At 39.3% G+C, this 13,063-nt stretch overlaps 13 non-coding genes across 13 annotated transcripts; all 13 read left to right on the top strand.

The window, feature by feature from the left end:
• The first annotated feature begins 400 nt into the window (after positions 1 to 400).
• Positions 401 to 483, top strand: TRNAL-CAG (transfer RNA leucine (anticodon CAG)). Its single transcript has one exon. It is a non-coding gene; the product is annotated as a tRNA-Leu (tRNA).
• Positions 484 to 2,076: 1,593 nt separating this feature from the next.
• Positions 2,077 to 2,159, top strand: TRNAL-AAG (transfer RNA leucine (anticodon AAG)). Its single transcript has one exon. It is a non-coding gene; the product is annotated as a tRNA-Leu (tRNA).
• A 512-nt stretch (positions 2,160 to 2,671) lies between these two features.
• TRNAL-AAG (transfer RNA leucine (anticodon AAG)) lies at positions 2,672 to 2,754 on the top strand. The gene has a single exon. It is a non-coding gene; the product is annotated as a tRNA-Leu (tRNA).
• Positions 2,755 to 4,347: 1,593 nt separating this feature from the next.
• TRNAL-CAG (transfer RNA leucine (anticodon CAG)) lies at positions 4,348 to 4,430 on the top strand. The gene has a single exon. It is a non-coding gene; the product is annotated as a tRNA-Leu (tRNA).
• Positions 4,431 to 4,987: 557 nt separating this feature from the next.
• Positions 4,988 to 5,070, top strand: TRNAL-AAG (transfer RNA leucine (anticodon AAG)). The gene has a single exon. It is a non-coding gene; the product is annotated as a tRNA-Leu (tRNA).
• Positions 5,071 to 6,663: 1,593 nt separating this feature from the next.
• On the top strand, positions 6,664 to 6,746 carry TRNAL-CAG (transfer RNA leucine (anticodon CAG)). The gene has a single exon. It is a non-coding gene; the product is annotated as a tRNA-Leu (tRNA).
• A 557-nt stretch (positions 6,747 to 7,303) lies between these two features.
• On the top strand, positions 7,304 to 7,386 carry TRNAL-CAG (transfer RNA leucine (anticodon CAG)). Its single transcript has one exon. It is a non-coding gene; the product is annotated as a tRNA-Leu (tRNA).
• A 799-nt stretch (positions 7,387 to 8,185) lies between these two features.
• Positions 8,186 to 8,268, top strand: TRNAL-AAG (transfer RNA leucine (anticodon AAG)). Its single transcript has one exon. It is a non-coding gene; the product is annotated as a tRNA-Leu (tRNA).
• Positions 8,269 to 8,780: 512 nt separating this feature from the next.
• TRNAL-CAG (transfer RNA leucine (anticodon CAG)) lies at positions 8,781 to 8,863 on the top strand. Its single transcript has one exon. It is a non-coding gene; the product is annotated as a tRNA-Leu (tRNA).
• A 799-nt stretch (positions 8,864 to 9,662) lies between these two features.
• Positions 9,663 to 9,745, top strand: TRNAL-AAG (transfer RNA leucine (anticodon AAG)). Its single transcript has one exon. It is a non-coding gene; the product is annotated as a tRNA-Leu (tRNA).
• A 512-nt stretch (positions 9,746 to 10,257) lies between these two features.
• On the top strand, positions 10,258 to 10,340 carry TRNAL-CAG (transfer RNA leucine (anticodon CAG)). The gene has a single exon. It is a non-coding gene; the product is annotated as a tRNA-Leu (tRNA).
• Positions 10,341 to 10,852: 512 nt separating this feature from the next.
• TRNAL-CAG (transfer RNA leucine (anticodon CAG)) lies at positions 10,853 to 10,935 on the top strand. The gene has a single exon. It is a non-coding gene; the product is annotated as a tRNA-Leu (tRNA).
• Positions 10,936 to 11,689: 754 nt separating this feature from the next.
• TRNAL-CAG (transfer RNA leucine (anticodon CAG)) lies at positions 11,690 to 11,772 on the top strand. The gene has a single exon. It is a non-coding gene; the product is annotated as a tRNA-Leu (tRNA).
• The last annotated feature ends 1,291 nt before the right edge of the window (positions 11,773 to 13,063 follow it).

Here is a 13,063-nt window from a genome sequence, read left to right as displayed (position 1 = left end):
GACCTCTTTTTTACAGCACTGTTAATCATAAACCAATAACTACATGATGGAAATGGACAAGAAACAGTACTAATCTTTCTATTTTCTATTTCATATTTAAGTAAACTATGTAAGACAATACCGATTCCTCTGCTTACTTGAGTGAATGTTATAGAGAATGGAACTCCACTAAACTACTGCTGGGTACCTCCCAGGGTAGTTTTTCTGTATTTTCAGGTTAAAGCAAGAACAAGGGTTCTTCAGGACCTCTTTTTTACAGCACTGTTAATCATAAACCAATAACTACATGATGGAAATGGACAAGAAACAGTACTAATCTTTCTATTTTAAATTCCTAAAAACTGGACCCTTAACATTACGGTTTTTTCTTCCATTTCTGAAAGGCTTGGCTTTTCTATAAGTCAGGATGGCCGAGCGGTCTAAGGCGCTGCGTTCAGGTCGCAGTCTCCCCTGGAGGCGTGGGTTCAAATCCCACTTCTGACAATACAACTTTTCTTAAACACACTGCAATGTTATTCCGACAGCGCTAGTGAAAAAACCCACTATGCCAAAACACGCCCCAAAATGTTAGACTCTTCAGATGACTGGCTTGGCATCCAATCTTGAAAGTTTTCTTATTTGTGTAGGATAGGATGACCGAGCAGTCTCTCGTGAAGGCGTGGATTTAAATCCCACTTTTGAATACTCATATTTAAGTAAACTATGTAAGACAATACCGATTCCTCTGCTTACTTGAGTGAATGTTATAGAGAATGGAACTCCACTAAACTACTGCTGGGTACCTCCCAGGGTAGTTTTTCTGTATTTTCAGGTTAAAGCAAGAACAAGGGTTCTTCAGGACCTCTTTTTTACAGCACTGTTAATTATAAACCAATAACTACATGATGGAAATGGAAAAGAAACAGTACTAATCTTTCTATTTTCTATTTCATATTTAAGTAACTATGTAAGACAATACAGATTCCTCTGCTTACTTGAGTGAATGTTATAGAGAATGGAACTCCACTAAACTACTGCTGGGTACCTCCCAGGGTAGTTTTTCTGTATTTTCAGGTTAAAGCAAGAACAAGGGTTCTTCAGGACCTCTTTGTTACAGCACTGTTAATCATAAACCAATAACTACATGATGGAAATGGACAAGAAACAGTTCTAATCTTTCTATTTTAAATTCCCAAAAACTGGACCCTTAACATGACGGTTTTTTCTTCCATATCTGAAAGGCTTGGCTTTTCTATAAGTCAGGATGGCCGAGCGGTCTAAGGTGCTGCGTTAAGGTCGCAGTCTCCCCTGGAGGCGTGGGTTTGAAATCCCACTTCTGACAATACAACTTTTATTAAACACACTGCAATGTCATTCCGACAGCGCTAGTGAAAAAACCCACTATGCCAAAACACGCCCCAAAATGTTAGACTCTTCAGATGACTGGCTTGGCATCCAATCTTGAAAGTTTTCTTATTTGTGTAGGTTAGGATGACCGAGCAGTCTCTCGTGAAGGCGTGGATTTAAATCCCACTTTTGAATACTCATATTTAAGTAAACTATGTAAGACAATACCGATTCCTCTGCTTACTTGAGTGAATGTTATAGAGAATGGAACTCCACTAAACTACTGCTGGGTACCTCCCAGGGTAGTTTTTCTGTATTTTCAGGTTAAAGCAAGAACAAGGGTTCTTCAGGACCTCTTTTTTACAGCACTGTTAATCATAAACCAATAACTACATGATGGAAATGGACAAGAAACAGTACTAATCTTTCTATTTTCTATTTCATATTTAAGTAAACTATGTAAGACAATACCGATTCCTCTGCTTACTTGAGTGAATGTTATAGAGAATGGAACTCCACTAAACTACTGCTGGGTACCTCCCAGGGTAGTTTTTCTGTATTTTCAGGTTAAAGCAAGAACAAGGGTTCTTCAGGACCTCTTTTTTACAGCACTGTTAATCATAAACCAATAACTACATGATGGAAATGGACAAGAAACAGTACTAATCTTTCTATTTTAAATTCCTAAAAACTGGACCCTTAACATTACGGTTTTTTCTTCCATTTCTGAAAGGCTTGGCTTATCTATAAGTCAGGATGGCCGAGCGGTCTAAGGCGCTGCGTTAAGGTCGCAGTCTCCCCTGGAGGCGTGGGTTCAAATCCCACTTCTGACAATACAATTTTTATTAAACACACTGCAATGTCATTCCGACAGCGCTAGTGAAAAAACCCACTATGCCAAAACACGCCCCAAAATGTTAGACTCTTCAGATAACTGGCTTGGCATCCAATCTTGAAAGTTTTGTTATTTGTGTAGGATAGGATGACCGAGCAGTCTCTCGTGAAGGCGTGGATTTAAATCCCACTTTTGAATACTCATATTTAAGTAAACTATGTAAGACAATACCGATTCCTCTGCTTACTTGAGTGAATGTTATAGAGAATGGAACTCCACTAAACTACTGCTGGGTACCTCCCAGGGTAGTTTTTCTGTATTTTCAGGTTAAAGCAAGAACAAGGGTTCTTCAGGACCTCTTTTTTACAGCACTGTTAATCATAAACCAATAACTACATGATGGAAATGGACAAGAAACAGTACTAATCTTTCTATTTTAAATTCCTAAAAACTGGACCCTTAACATTACGGTTTTTTCTTCCATTTCTGAAAGGCTTGGCTTTTCTATAAGTCAGGATGGCCGAGCGGTCTAAGGCGCTGCGTTAAGGTCGCAGTCTCCCCTGGAGGCGTGGGTTCAAATCCCACTTCTGACAATACAACTTTTCTTAAACACACTGCAATGTTATTCCGACAGCGCTAGTGAAAAAACCCACTATGCCAAAACACGCCCCAAAATGTTAGACTCTTCAGATGACTGGCTTGGCATCCAATCTTGAAAGTTTTCTTATTTGTGTAGGATAGGATGACCGAGCAGTCTCTCGTGAAGGCGTGGATTTAAATCCCACTTTTGAATACTCATATTTAAGTAAACTATGTAAGACAATACCGATTCCTCTGCTTACTTGAGTGAATGTTATAGAGAATGGAACTCCACTAAACTACTGCTGGGTACCTCCCAGGGTAGTTTTTCTGTATTTTCAGGTTAAAGCAAGAACAAGGGTTCTTCAGGACCTCTTTTTTACAGCACTGTTAATTATAAACCAATAACTACATGATGGAAATGGAAAAGAAACAGTACTAATCTTTCTATTTTCTATTTCATATTTAAGTAACTATGTAAGACAATACAGATTCCTCTGCTTACTTGAGTGAATGTTATAGAGAATGGAACTCCACTAAACTACTGCTGGGTACCTCCCAGGGTAGTTTTTCTGTATTTTCAGGTTAAAGCAAGAACAAGGGTTCTTCAGGACCTCTTTGTTACAGCACTGTTAATCATAAACCAATAACTACATGATGGAAATGGACAAGAAACAGTTCTAATCTTTCTATTTTAAATTCCCAAAAACTGGACCCTTAACATGACGGTTTTTTCTTCCATATCTGAAAGGCTTGGCTTTTCTATAAGTCAGGATGGCCGAGCGGTCTAAGGCGCTGCGTTAAGGTCGCAGTCTCCCCTGGAGGCGTGGGTTTGAAATCCCACTTCTGACAATACAACTTTTATTAAACACACTGCAATGTCATTCCGACAGCGCTAGTGAAAAAACCCACTATGCCAAAACACGCCCCAAAATGTTAGACTCTTCAGATGACTGGCTTGGCATCCAATCTTGAAAGTTTTCTTATTTGTGTAGGTTAGGATGACCGAGCAGTCTCTCGTGAAGGCGTGGATTTAAATCCCACTTTTGAATACTCATATTTAAGTAAACTATGTAAGACAATACCGATTCCTCTGCTTACTTGAGTGAATGTTATAGAGAATGGAACTCCACTAAACTACTGCTGGGTACCTCCCAGGGTAGTTTTTCTGTATTTTCAGGTTAAAGCAAGAACAAGGGTTCTTCAGGACCTCTTTTTTACAGCACTGTTAATCATAAACCAATAACTACATGATGGAAATGGACAAGAAACAGTACTAATCTTTCTATTTTCTATTTCATATTTAAGTAAACTATGTAAGACAATACCGATTCCTCTGCTTACTTGAGTGAATGTTATAGAGAATGGAACTCCACTAAACTACTGCTGGGTACCTCCCAGGGTAGTTTTTCTGTATTTTCAGGTTAAAGCAAGAACAAGGGTTCTTCAGGACCTCTTTTTTACAGCACTGTTAATCATAAACCAATAACTACATGATGGAAATGGACAAGAAACAGTACTAATCTTTCTATTTTAAATTCCTAAAAACTGGACCCTTAACATTACGGTTTTTTCTTCCATTTCTGAAAGGCTTGGCTTTTCTATAAGTCAGGATGGCCGAGCGGTCTAAGGCGCTGCGTTCAGGTCGCAGTCTCCCCTGGAGGCGTGGGTTCAAATCCCACTTCTGACAATACAACTTTTATTAAACACACTGCAATGTCATTCCGACAGCGCTAGTGAAAAAACCCACTATGACAAAACACGCCCCAAAATGTTAGACTCTTCAGATGACTGGCTTGACAAAACACGCCCCAAAATGTTAGACTCTTCAGATGACTGGCTTGGCATCCAATCTTGAAAGTTTTCTTATTTGTGTAGGATAGGATGACCGAGCAGTCTCTCGTGAAGGCGTGGATTTAAATCCCACTTTTGAATACTCATATTTAAGTAAACTATGTAAGACAATACCGATTCCTCTGCTTACTTGAGTGAATGTTATAGAGAATGGAACTCCACTAAACTACTGCTGGGTACCTCCCAGGGTAGTTTTTCTGTATTTTCAGGTTAAAGCAAGAACAAGGGTTCTTCAGGACCTCTTTTTTACAGCACTGTTAATCATAAACCAATAACTACATGATGGAAATGGACAAGAAACAGTACTAATCTTTCTATTTTAAATTCCTAAAAACTGGACCCTTAACATTACGGTTTTTTCTTCCATTTCTGAAAGGCTTGGCTTTTCTATAAGTCAGGATGGCCGAGCGGTCTAAGGCGCTGCGTTAAGGTCGCAGTCTCCCCTGGAGGCGTGGGTTCAAATCCCACTTCTGACAATACAACTTTTCTTAAACACACTGCAATGTTATTCCGACAGCGCTAGTGAAAAAACCCACTATGCCAAAACACGCCCCAAAATGTTAGACTCTTCAGATGACTGGCTTGGCATCCAATCTTGAAAGTTTTCTTATTTGTGTAGGATAGGATGACCGAGCAGTCTCTCGTGAAGGCGTGGATTTAAATCCCACTTTTGAATACTCATATTTAAGTAAACTATGTAAGACAATACCGATTCCTCTGCTTACTTGAGTGAATGTTATAGAGAATGGAACTCCACTAAACTACTGCTGGGTACCTCCCAGGGTAGTTTTTCTGTATTTTCAGGTTAAAGCAAGAACAAGGGTTCTTCAGGACCTCTTTTTTACAGCACTGTTAATTATAAACCAATAACTACATGATGGAAATGGAAAAGAAACAGTACTAATCTTTCTATTTTCTATTTCATATTTAAGTAACTATGTAAGACAATACAGATTCCTCTGCTTACTTGAGTGAATGTTATAGAGAATGGAACTCCACTAAACTACTGCTGGGTACCTCCCAGGGTAGTTTTTCTGTATTTTCAGGTTAAAGCAAGAACAAGGGTTCTTCAGGACCTCTTTGTTACAGCACTGTTAATCATAAACCAATAACTACATGATGGAAATGGACAAGAAACAGTTCTAATCTTTCTATTTTAAATTCCCAAAAACTGGACCCTTAACATGACGGTTTTTTCTTCCATATCTGAAAGGCTTGGCTTTTCTATAAGTCAGGATGGCCGAGCGGTCTAAGGCGCTGCGTTAAGGTCGCAGTCTCCCCTGGAGGCGTGGGTTTGAAATCCCACTTCTGACAATACAACTTTTATTAAACACACTGCAATGTCATTCCGACAGCGCTAGTGAAAAAACCCACTATGCCAAAACACGCCCCAAAATGTTAGACTCTTCAGATGACTGGCTTGGCATCCAATCTTGAAAGTTTTCTTATTTGTGTAGGTTAGGATGACCGAGCAGTCTCTCGTGAAGGCGTGGATTTAAATCCCACTTTTGAATACTCATATTTAAGTAAACTATGTAAGACAATACCAATTCCTCTGCTTACTTGAGTGAATGTTATAGAGAATGGAACTCCACTAAACTACTGCTGGGTACCTCCCAGGGTAGTTTTTCTGTATTTTCAGGTTAAAGCAAGAACAAGGGTTCTTCAGGACCTCTTTTTTACAGCACTGTTAATCATAAACCAATAACTACATGATGGAAATGGACAAGAAACAGTACTAATCTTTCTATTTTCTATTTCATATTTAAGTAAACTATGTAAGACAATACCGATTCCTCTGCTTACTTGAGTGAATGTTATAGAGAATGGAACTCCACTAAACTACTGCTGGGTACCTCCCAGGGTAGTTTTTCTGTATTTTCAGGTTAAAGCAAGAACAAGGGTTCTTCAGGACCTCTTTTTTACAGCACTGTTAATCATAAACCAATAACTACATGATGGAAATGGACAAGAAACAGTACTAATCTTTCTATTTTAAATTCCTAAAAACTGGACCCTTAACATTACGGTTTTTTCTTCCATTTCTGAAAGGCTTGGCTTTTCTATAAGTCAGGATGGCCGAGCGGTCTAAGGCGCTGCGTTCAGGTCGCAGTCTCCCCTGGAGGCGTGGGTTCAAATCCCACTTCTGACAATACAACTTTTATTAAACACACTGCAATGTCATTCCGACAGCGCTAGTGAAAAAACCCACTATGACAAAACACGCCCCAAAATGTTAGACTCTTCAGATGACTGGCTTGACAAAACACGCCCCAAAATGTTAGACTCTTCAGATGACTGGCTTGGCATCCAATCTTGAAAGTTTTCTTATTTGTGTAGGATAGGATGACCGAGCAGTCTCTCGTGAAGGCGTGGATTTAAATCCCACTTTTGAATACTCATATTTAAGTAAACTATGTAAGACAATACCGATTCCTCTGCTTACTTGAGTGAATGTTATAGAGAATGGAACTCCACTAAACTACTGCTGGGTACCTCCCAGGGTAGTTTTTCTGTATTTTCAGGTTAAAGCAAGAACAAGGGTTCTTCAGGACCTCTTTTTTACAGCACTGTTAATCATAAACCAATATCTACATGATGGAAATGGACAAGAAACAGTACTAATCTTTCTATTTTAAATTCCTAAAAACTGGACCCTTAACATTACGGTTTTTTCTTCCATTTCTGAAAGGCTTGGCTTTTCTATAAGTCAGGATGGCCGAGCGGTCTAAGGCGCTGCGTTCAGGTCGCAGTCTCCCCTGGAGGCGTGGGTTCAAATCCCACTTCTGACAATACAATTTTTATTAAACACACTGCAATGTCATTCCGAAAGCGCTAGTGAAAAAACCCACTATGACAAAACACGCCCCAAAATGTTAGACTCTTCAGATGACTGGCTTGACAAAACACGCCCCAAAATGTTAGACTCTTCAGATGACTGGCTTGGCATCCAATCTTGAAAGTTTTCTTATTTGTGTAGGATAGGATGACCGAGCAGTCTCTCGTGAAGGCGTGGATTTAAATCCCACTTTTGAATACTCATATTTAAGTAAACTATGTAAGACAATACCGATTCCTCTGCTTACTTGAGTGAATGTTATAGAGAATGGAACTCCACTAAACTACTGCTGGGTACCTCCCAGGGTAGTTTTTCTGTATTTTCAGGTTAAAGCAAGAACAAGGGTTCTTCAGGACCTCTTTTTTACAGCACTGTTAATCATAAACCAATATCTACATGATGGAAATGGACAAGAAACAGTACTAATCTTTCTATTTTCTATTTCATATTTAAGTAACTATGTAAGACAATACAGATTCCTCTGCTTACTTGAGTGAATGTTATAGAGAATGGAACTCCACTAAACTACTGCTGGGTACCTCCCAGGGTAGTTTTTCTGTATTTTCAGGTTAAAGCAAGAACAAGGGTTCTTCAGTACCTCTTTGTTACAGCACTGTTAATCATAAACCAATAACTACATGATGGAAATGGACAAGAAACAGTTCTAATCTTTCTATTTTAAATTCCCAAAAACTGGACCCTTAACATGACGGTTTTTTCTTCCATATCTGAAAGGCTTGGCTCTTCTATAAGTCAGGATGGCCGAGCGGTCTAAGGCGCTGCGTTAAGGTCGCAGTCTCCCCTGGAGGCGTGGGTTCAAATCCCACTTCTGACAATACAACTTTTCTTAAACACACTGCAATGTCATTCCGACAGCGCTAGTGAAAAAACCCACTATGCCAAAACACGCCCCAAAATGTTAGACTCTTCAGATGACTGGCTTGGCATCCAATCTTGAAAGTTTTCTTATTTGTGTAGGATAGGATGACCGAGCAGTCTCTCGTGAAGGCGTGGATTTAAATCCCACTTTTGAATACTCATATTTAAGTAAACTATGTAAGACAATACCGATTCCTCTGCTTACTTGAGTGAATGTTATAGAGAATGGAACTCCACTAAACTACTGCTGGGTACCTCCCAGGGTAGTTTTTCTGTATTTTCAGGTTAAAGCAAGAACAAGGGTTCTTCAGGACCTCTTTTTTACAGCACTGTTAATCATAAACCAATATCTACATGATGGAAATGGACAAGAAACAGTACTAATCTTTCTATTTTAAATTCCTAAAAACTGGACCCTTAACATTACGGTTTTTTCTTCCATTTCTGAAAGGCTTGGCTTTTCTATAAGTCAGGATGGCCGAGCGGTCTAAGGCGCTGCGTTCAGGTCGCAGTCTCCCCTGGAGGCGTGGGTTCAAATCCCACTTCTGACAATACAATTTTTATTAAACACACTGCAATGTCATTCCGAAAGCGCTAGTGAAAAAACCCACTATGACAAAACACGCCCCAAAATGTTAGACTCTTCAGATGACTGGCTTGACAAAACACGCCCCAAAATGTTAGACTCTTCAGATGACTGGCTTGGCATCCAATCTTGAAAGTTTTCTTATTTGTGTAGGATAGGATGACCGAGCAGTCTCTCGTGAAGGCGTGGATTTAAATCCCACTTTTGAATACTCATATTTAAGTAAACTATGTAAGACAATACCGATTCCTCTGCTTACTTGAGTGAATGTTATAGAGAATGGAACTCCACTAAACTACTGCTGGGTACCTCCCAGGGTAGTTTTTCTGTATTTTCAGGTTAAAGCAAGAACAAGGGTTCTTCAGGACCTCTTTTTTACAGCACTGTTAATCATAAACCAATATCTACATGATGGAAATGGACAAGAAACAGTACTAATCTTTCTATTTTCTATTTCATATTTAAGTAACTATGTAAGACAATACAGATTCCTCTGCTTACTTGAGTGAATGTTATAGAGAATGGAACTCCACTAAACTACTGCTGGGTACCTCCCAGGGTAGTTTTTCTGTATTTTCAGGTTAAAGCAAGAACAAGGGTTCTTCAGGACCTCTTTGTTACAGCACTGTTAATCATAAACCAATAACTACATGATGGAAATGGACAAGAAACAGTTCTAATCTTTCTATTTTAAATTCCCAAAAACTGGACCCTTAACATGACGGTTTTTTCTTCCATATCTGAAAGGCTTGGCTTTTCTATAAGTCAGGATGGCCGAGCGGTCTAAGGCGCTGCGTTAAGGTCGCAGTCTCCCCTGGAGGCGTGGGTTCAAATCCCACTTCTGACAATACAACTTTTCTTAAACACACTGCAATGTCATTCCGACAGCGCTAGTGAAAAAACCCACTATGCCAAAACACGCCCCAAAATGTTAGACTCTTCAGATGACTGGCTTGGCATCCAATCTTGAAAGTTTTCTTATTTGTGTAGGATAGGATGACCGAGCAGTCTCTCGTGAAGGCGTGGATTTAAATCCCACTTTTGAATACTCATATTTAAGTAAACTATGTAAGACAATACCGATTCCTCTGCTTACTTGAGTGAATGTTATAGAGAATGGAACTCCACTAAACTACTGCTGGGTACCTCCCAGGGTAGTTTTTCTGTATTTTCAGGTTAAAGCAAGAACAAGGGTTCTTCAGGACCTCTTTTTTACAGCACTGTTAATCATAAACCAATAACTACATGATGGAAATGGACAAGAAACAGTACTAATCTTTCTATTTTAAATTCCTAAAAACTGGACCCTTAACATTACGGTTTTTTCTTCCATTTCTGAAAGGCTTGGCTTTTCTATAAGTCAGGATGGCCGAGCGGTCTAAGGCGCTGCGTTCAGGTCGCAGTCTCCCCTGGAGGCGTGGGTTCAAATCCCACTTCTGACAATACAATTTTTATTAAACACACTGCAATGTCATTCCGACAGCGCTAGTGAAAAAACCCACTATGCCAAAACACGCCCCAAAATGTTAGACTCTTCAGATAACTGGCTTGGCATCCAATCTTGAAAGTTTTCTTATTTGTGTAGGATAGGATGACCGAGCAGTCTCTCGTGAAGGCGTGGATTTAAATCCCACTTTTGAATACTCATATTTAAGTAAACTATGTAAGACAATACCGTTTCCTCTGCTTACTTGAGTGAATGTTATAGAGAATGGAACTCCACTAAACTACTGCTGGGTACCTCCCAGGGTAGTTTTTCTGTATTTTCAGGTTAAAGCAAGAACAAGGGTTCTTCAGGACCTCTTTTTTACAGCACTGTTAATCATAAACCAATAACAACATGATGGAAATGGACAAGAAACAGTACTAATCTTTCTATTTTAAATTCCTAAAAACTGGACCCTTAACATTACGGTTTTTTCTTCCATTTCTGAAAGGCTTGGCTTTTCTATAAGTCAGGATGGCCGAGCGGTCTAAGGCGCTGCGTTCAGGTCGCAGTCTCCCCTGGAGGCGTGGGTTCAAATCCCACTTCTGACAATACAACTTTTATTAAACACACTGCAATGTCATTCCGACAGCGCTAGTGAAAAAACCCACTATGACAAAACACGCCCCAAAATGTTAGACTCTTCAGATGACTGGCTTGGCATCCAATCTTGAAAGTTTTCTTATTTGTGTAGGATAGGATGACCGAGCAGTCTCTCGTGAAGGCGTGGATTTAAATCCCAATTTTGAATACTCATATTTAAGTAAACTATGTAAGACAATACCGATTCCTCTGCTTACTTGAGTGAATGTTATAGAGAATGGTACTCCACTAAACTACTGCTGGGTACCTCCCAGGGTAGTTTTTCTGTATTTTCAGGTTAAAGCAAGAACAAGGGTTCTTCAGGACCTCTTTTTTACAGCACTGTTAATCATAAACCAATAACTACATGATGGAAATGGACAAGAAACAGTACTAATCTTTCTATTTTCTATTTCATATTTAAGTAACTATGTAAGACAATACAGATTCCTCTGCTTACTTGAGTGAATGTTATAGAGAATGGAACTCCACTAAACTACTGCTGGGTACCTCCCAGGGTAGTTTTTCTGTATTTTCAGGTTAAAGCAAGAACAAGGGTTCTTCAGGACCTCTTTTTTACAGCACTGTTAATCATAAACCAATAACTACATGATGGAAATGGACAAGAAACAGTACTAATCTTTCTATTTTAAATTCCTAAAAACTGGACCCTTAACATTACGGTTTTTTCTTCCATTTCTGAAAGGCTTGGCTTTTCTATAAGTCAGGATGGCCGAGCGGTCTAAGGCGCTGCGTTCAGGTCGCAGTCTCCCCTGGAGGCGTGGGTTCAAATCCCACTTCTGACAATACAATTTTTATTAAACACACTGCAATGTCATTCCGACAGCGCTAGTGAAAAAACCCACTATGCCAAAACACGCCCCAAAATGTTAGACTCTTCAGATAACTGGCTTGGCATCCAATCTTGAAAGTTTTCTTATTTGTGTAGGATAGGATGACCGAGCAGTCTCTCGTGAAGGCGTGGATTTAAATCCCACTTTTGAATACTCATATTTAAGTAAACTATGTAAGACAATACCGTTTCCTCTGCTTACTTGAGTGAATGTTATAGAGAATGGAACTCCACTAAACTACTGCTGGGTACCTCCCAGGGTAGTTTTTCTGTATTTTCAGGTTAAAGCAAGAACAAGGGTTCTTCAGGACCTCTTTTTTACAGCACTGTTAATCATAAACCAATAACAACATGATGGAAATGGACAAGAAACAGTACTAATCTTTCTATTTTAAATTCCTAAAAACTGGACCCTTAACATTACGGTTTTTTCTTCCATTTCTGAAAGGCTTGGCTTTTCTATAAGTCAGGATGGCCGAGCGGTCTAAGGCGCTGCGTTCAGGTCGCAGTCTCCCCTGGAGTCTCCCACTTCTGACAATACAACTTTTATTAAACACACTGCAATGTCATTCCGACAGCGCTAGTGAAAAAACCCACTATGACAAAACACGCCCCAAAATGTTAGACTCTTCAGATGACTGGCTTGGCATCCAATCTTGAAAGTTTTCTTATTTGTGTAGGATAGGATGACCGAGCAGTCTCTCGTGAAGGCGTGGATTTAAATCCCAATTTTGAATACTCATATTTAAGTAAACTATGTAAGACAATACCGATTCCTCTGCTTACTTGAGTGAATGTTATAGAGAATGGAACTCCACTAAACTACTGCTGGGTACCTCCCAGGGTAGTTTTTCTGTATTTTCAGGTTAAAGCAAGAACAAGGGTTCTTCAGGACCTCTTTTTTACAGCACTGTTAATCATAAACCAATAACTACATGATGGAAATGGACAAGAAACAGTACTAATCTTTCTATTTTCTATTTCATATTTAAGTAACTATGTAAGACAATACAGATTCCTCTGCTTACTTGAGTGAATGTTATAGAGAATGGAACTCCACTAAACTACTGCTGGGTACCTCCCAGGGTAGTTTTTCTGTATTTTCAGGTTAAAGCAAGAACAAGGGTTCTTCAGTACCTCTTTGTTACAGCACTGTTAATCATAAACCAATAACTACATGATGGAAATGGACAAGAAACAGTTCTAATCTTTCTATTTTAAATTCCCAAGAACTGGACCCTTAA

The sequence above is a fragment of the Rhinoderma darwinii genome, chromosome 3 (assembly GCF_050947455.1).
Source record: "Rhinoderma darwinii isolate aRhiDar2 chromosome 3, aRhiDar2.hap1, whole genome shotgun sequence".
Lineage (NCBI taxonomy): Eukaryota > Metazoa > Chordata > Amphibia > Anura > Rhinodermatidae > Rhinoderma > Rhinoderma darwinii.
Note: the sequence above shows the minus strand (reverse complement) of the source record. Positions and strands in the feature narration are given on the sequence as shown.